The 6,000-nt window shown below is 52.3% G+C and overlaps 1 protein-coding gene across 1 annotated transcript in view; it reads left to right on the forward strand.

The window, feature by feature from the left end:
* AHDC1 (AT-hook DNA binding motif containing 1) overlaps positions 1–5,369 on the forward strand; it is a 48,570-nt gene extending 43,201 nt beyond the window's left edge. Inside the window, 1 exon segment of the mRNA XM_037985624.2 lies at positions 5,091–5,369. The gene's annotated coding sequence lies outside the window, so the exon portion shown is untranslated.
* Positions 5,370–6,000: the final 631 nt, after the last annotated feature.

Below are 6,000 nucleotides of genomic sequence, written 5' to 3' on the forward strand. Positions count from 1 at the left end.
CTGTGGATGTCTCCAAGCACAATCCCTCCGGTTTACAGAGAGGGAAAGGTCCTCGCCTGAGGACTCAGAGCCACCTGGTCATTGAAGCACGGAAGGTAGAGCCAGGAAGGGCGCCTGGGGATTGCCTGGTTCCATGGTTCTTGCTCTTTCCTCAGCCTCCACTTCAGTTGCGTGTCCGACACAAACCTGTCAGGAACACCTGTCTTTACATATGGTATCTCCAGCCACAGGGTAGAGGGGGAGAGAGAGAGAAAGAGAGAGATGGAGGAGGTGAGGCTAGCTTCCTCCCAGGACAGGTAAGGAATGTGAGGCTCTGAGAGCTGGTAGAGACACAGGGTCACACAAGGCTGGGGAACCCCATTTGGTCCTACTGCCCCACAGCTGCGGAGACAGGGAAAGAACCTTAAGGAGGGAATGGCTGGCAGAGCTAGAGTTTAAGGAGCACCTCTGGTCAGTAGTGGACACACATTTGAAAAAATTCTCAGGCCGGGAGCAGTGACTCACGCCTGTAATCCCAGCACTTTGGGAGGCCCAGGTGGGTGGATCACAAGATCAGGAGTTTGAGACCAGCCTGACCAACATGGTGAAACCCTGTCTCTACTAAAACTACAAAAATTAGCTGGGTGTGGTGGCGCGCACCTGTAATCCCAGCTTCATCGATAATTCAGTGAATTCCAAGTCCACCTCTCTAACGGTATTTCTGCATACCAGTTGTGGGCTGAGCCCCCAGGAAGCAGTATCCTCTCCACATGGAGGTGACTCAGAGGCCTGGCTGCCTAAAAATGTTACAGGGATGGATCAGGCTTTGAGCCTGTGTGGTTTGTCTCTGACTCTTTGTCTTTGGGGCACCATCGCAGTGCCTGAAGATCTCTCCCATCACCTGTTCAACTCCCTTATTTTATAGAATAGAAACTCAGGCTGCCACGTTGGCTCACACCTGTAATCCCAGCACTTTGGGAGGCCAAGGCAGGTGGATTGCTTGAGTTCAGGAGTTGGAGTCTAGCCTGCACAACATAATGAAACCTTGTCTCTACAAAAACTAAAATAAAATAATTAGCCATGTATGGTGATATGTGCCTGTAGTCCCAGCTACTCAAGAGGTTGAGATGGGAGGATCGCTTGGGCCTGGGAGGTGGAGGTAGCAGTGAGCCATGATTGTGCCACTGCACTCTACCTTGGGTGATAGAGTGAAAACCTGTCTCAAAAAAAAAAAAAAAAAAAAAACTGAAGCCCAGAGAGGGAAGGGACTTACTCTGGGTCACACAGGAAATCAGTCTCTCAAATTCACATGGACTTTTTTTTTTTTTTTTTGAGACAGTCTCGCTCTGTCACCCAGGCTAGAGTGGAGTGGTGCGATCTCAGCCCACTGCAACCTCCACCTCCCGGGTTCAAGCAATTCTCATGCCTTGGCCTCCCAAGTAGCTGGGATTACAGGGTGTGTGCCGCCACACCTGGCTAGTTTTGTGTGTGTGTGTGTGTGTGTTGGTTTTTTGTTTTTGTTTTGACAGGGAGTCTCACTTTGTCACCTAAGCTGGAGTGCAGTGGCATGATCTCGGCTCACTGTAACCTCTGCCTCTCGGGTTCACGCCATTCTCCTGCCTCAGCCTCCTGAGTAGCTGGGACTACAGGCACCCACTAGCATAGCACGCCCGGCTAATTTTTTGTATTTATAGTAGAGACGGGTTTCACCGTGTTAGCCAGGATGGTCTTGATCTCCTGACCTTGTGATCTGCCCACCTCAGCCTCCCAAAGTGCTGGGATTACAGGTGTGAGCCACCGCGCCCGGCCCAGTTTTTGTATTTTTTCTGTAGAGATGGGGTTTCACCATGTTGGCCAGACTGGTCTCGAACTTCTGACCTCAAGAGATCCACCCACCTCGGCCTCCCAAAGTGCTGGGATTGCAGGCGTTAACCACCTTGCCCGGCCTCATGCACTCTTTTTGCCTTCTGCTCTACTGCCTTGTTTGACATTGGACCCTTTCAAGAGAGTAGAGACCAGATAGTAGAGGTTAGACCTTAACTCATGTCCTGGCAGCCAGTGGGCATGAATACATGTTTGCTGGTTGCTTAAATGAAAGCACAAATATAGATTCCTTTTTGGAGGAGAGCAGCCCTCTCTGGACAACTGATTTATATGTGCTCTGCAGCACTTTGAATCTCTGCTCAGCTGTCCCTCAGTGCTGCCAGTGCCCCCCCTGACAGGCAGAGACCACTTAATGCCCTGGCACCTCAGATGGTGAAACCACCAGAGCGTGAGGACTCAGAGGAATGTGACTCTGCAGTTGTGTGTCACAGAGGCACTAGAAGGTGAAGTCTGCATAACAGTGGTTGGTGTGCTGGGGGCTGGTGCGTGCTAGTGCTGGGTGTGCAGCAGTACCACATACAGGTTCCTGCCCTGGAGGAGCCAGGTCGGGATGACAAGGGTACCGTAGCTATGGTAACAGGGTGGTATAAGGAGGTGTTCTGAAGGTGTGCAAGGCCTGAGCTGGACCTTGACATGCTGACCAGACTCAGGTCAGTCCCCGCTCTGTCATTCAGTCAGCGCATGTCTCAGCCCCAGCATGTGCTGGGCAGTGTTCAGTAGTGGTTGAAGAGCCACAGTCTCTCCTGCCGCGACCAGGTTAGCTGCCTCCCCAGGACCTTCCGTGGCACAGCCACCGTCTCCCTGCATGGTAATTACCTGGTTTGGGGTGTGCTTTGCTTTCCCCTCTATCTGCGAGCCTCTCAAGGACAGGAACCAGATCGGTCTTGGTCTCTGCTTTGTCCCCAGTGCCTAGCACTGGGCTGCGTGTTAGTGTCTGCTCCTGCTTTGTGGAGAGCTGAACCTGGTGAGGTCAGAGTTCCACACAGCCACAGCATTCTCCTCCCACCTCCATGAGAACCCTGGGGCTTTTGGGCTTGGATTCCCCCCTCCCCCACTCCCTCCCATCCTGAAGATTCTGCCAAAGTCTCTGGCTGGCCAAGTCCTGAAAGCTGGGGAGGGTAGTGGGAGGAGGAAGGTGAGACGCGATGGGCGGCTTAGCAGAGGGTGAGAAAGCCTCCTGCTGCCTGGCCGCAGGCACCGCGGGAATGGTTCTGGCAGGAGGCGCCTGCTGGGCTGAGATCACCATGGAGACCTGGCTTAGAGAGGGTCACTGGCAGTGGCTAAGGGCCGGGGGTGGGGGTGGGGGTGCAGGGATTTATGCAGAGGCTCCCAGCCTGCCCCAGGGCCCTTGGAGGGAGCAGAGGAGGCTGGCATTGGACAATATCAGTTTGCCAGTGGTTTGGAGCAGCCCATCCTAAAGTCCCCTTCCCTTGTCACCCAACACCCCAACAGAGGTTCTTTAGCTTGGCAACTGTTCTTCAACCACAATAGAGCTATCCTCTGGATAGATGCCCCCAGCCCTCTGGCTCAAGCAGTTACCCCAGATAAAATCCTTCTGCTCCCTAATAGACACCCCTCTTGTCTCTGCAGCCTGTTTACCACCTGACTGTGGAGACCTTGCATTCATCCCAACAGCAGCCCCTGCCCCAAGAGCTGCTTTTCTACCTATCACCCCATTGCAGCACAGCTGTCACCCTCCCAGGCACACCGCTCGCCCCTGCGGCTAGTATTCCATCCTCCTGTAACTGCAGGCGACCTGACAGCTTAACAAAGATGCAGCTCTTCTCCTCTCCCATGCCTCTGCCTGCCACCTGGTCTGATCCACCAGAATGGGGTGCTGCCCTGCCTCTGCAGGAGCCCACCTGGTTCCCCTGGACCTTGGGGTAGTCCTGGCAAGTCCAGCCTCAGGACAAAAGTCGTCCCTGGGGCTGACTGCCCGGCAGACAGCAGCCGAGGCTGAGCAGAATTTAAATGTGGCTCTGATGGAAAGGAAAGCCAAGAAAGTACAAGGGAGGAAAGGCTTTCTGTCGCCGCCTGGCTCCTGCTGCTGTGGGGGAGGACTGATGGACTCCTAAGGAACCTGAGGAGGCCGCTTCAGCATCCTCACCTCGCCCCTTAATTCGGATGGAGATGGTTGCACACTGAGGGTGGGAGATGTGTGTCTCGGGGCTCTGAGAGGAGGACAGAAGTCTGAAAGGACCAGGCTAATGACTGGAGCTCTTAGGAAGTCCTGAGCCCAACCCTGTCCTTCAGGGGACCTTCTCACTCACCCTAGCAGAGCTGTGAATCCAAGGGGTCTAGCCAAGCTGGGGGTCTGGGTAGGGAAGTCAGATCCCCAGGGCCCCGCAAGCATAATGAGAACTGTCTGGGAAAAAGGGGTACTTCCAATCTCGAGTGTCTGGCGATGGGAGGAACTGGGAACTTGGGAGTGTCTGAGCTTCAGGAAGGCAGGGTTAAGCCAAACACAGATGGCATTGTGTTGGGCAGTTTCTGTTCCTTCACTGAGAAAGACTTCCTCCTCACCTCACCTCTCTAAGGAACAAAATGGCATTGGTAAGAAGAGGATTGGATTTAGAAGAAATAAAAGCAGTGGTTCACACCTGTGCTGTGTACTGAGGCCCTGCCCTCCCCATGATGTCATTCCTCAGAACAGCCTAAGTTGGAGGAATTACTAAACTCATCATGACATGAGGAGGCAGGTTTGGAGAGCCCAACTGCCCCAGAAAAATAATAATGAATAGTAATCAGTATAATTTATTATGCACTTAAGGACCAGGCTTCCTCTGCCCTATATCACTGAGTCCTCCCAACAAACCAGTGGGGTAGTTCAGTTATCTTCTTTTTACAGATGGGCAAACTGAGGCTCACAGAAGTCCAACAACATGCCCAAGGTCATAGCGCTATTAAAGGGTAGCACTGGTATTTGAACTCAGCTGTGTCTGATTCCAGAGCCCAAGCTCTTAACAAATTCCACTGCCTAGAACCCCAGCTCCTCAACCAGCACCTGCTTCACCCTGTGGTTTGGGGCTTGGACATGCATGTTTTACAGATGGGTAAACTGGGCTCAGAGAAGGCAGGTCTGAGTTTTCAGGAGAAAGAACAATGGGTAGCTTTCTCGGACAAATCCTAGGAGGAGCTGGGTGAGGGTCTCCCTCTTCACTTCCCTGATCTCAGAGCAGTCGATGCCTGCTGCTCACTCCTGCCTCTTCTCTTGTGTTTCTTTGCAGCTTTCAGAAAACCAACGCCAAGATCCCTCCCAGCGTCCACATCGTCCTTTGGCAGGAGCGCCTGCCCCTCTGCCTCCCACCTGCCCCCTACGCCCCTTGCAGACCCATCTCCCTCCACCCCCTCCCGCCCATCTCCTCCACGCAGAAGCCGAAGGTGAGCCCTTTCTGCACAAAACCAGCAATTGTAAATACTTTTTAAAAATGTACAAAACTTAAAAACAAAACACAGTTTTAGAAAAAGACAAAAAAAAAAAGAGAGAGAGAGCGAGAGAGCGAGCGTGTGCAAGAGGTTGCGAGCGGGGCCCCGAGGTGTCCAGAGCCCCTGCAAGTATGCACTGAGAAATTTATCTACAGGTCGTTTGACAAAAATGAACAATATCCTATTTATTGTATATACTGTTTTATTATAAATCGTGGATTGTATATTGCATTCTGTAAACCTGCTGTGGTCCCGTGGTGTGCAAATTCGCATGGTGGGGGGGAGGGAGAAGAACCTCTTGCGGGAGCTTTTTTTTTCTTTCTTATTTTTCACTCTTTTGGGTTTTCTCTTCTGTTGTTGTTGTTGTTGTTTTCTGTTGGCAGGACACACCCAAAGATCCAAGTTTGTATTAAAAAGAAATGAAAAAAAGCAAAAAAAAAAAAAAAAAAAAAAAAAAAAACCAACCTTGTGTCTTGTGAAGGGGGGGAGTGAGGGTGGAGGGCCAAGGAAGGGACACCGCTGGGTTTTGTCACCAGCTACTGGTTCTCCAGAGGAGTTGAAATACCTGCATGTGTTCCTGGCCACTGAGTTCTCCCTTCTGCCTGAGATCTTGGTCACCCTTGGATCTGGGTTCCCCCCCATTTCACTCCAGGCGCTGGGTCTCCCCTGCCTCTGAGCTCCCCACTCTGCTACCAAGGACATCCTGGCCCT

The sequence above is a fragment of the Chlorocebus sabaeus genome, chromosome 20 (genome assembly GCF_047675955.1).
Source record: "Chlorocebus sabaeus isolate Y175 chromosome 20, mChlSab1.0.hap1, whole genome shotgun sequence".
NCBI classification, from domain to species: domain Eukaryota; kingdom Metazoa; phylum Chordata; class Mammalia; order Primates; family Cercopithecidae; genus Chlorocebus; species Chlorocebus sabaeus.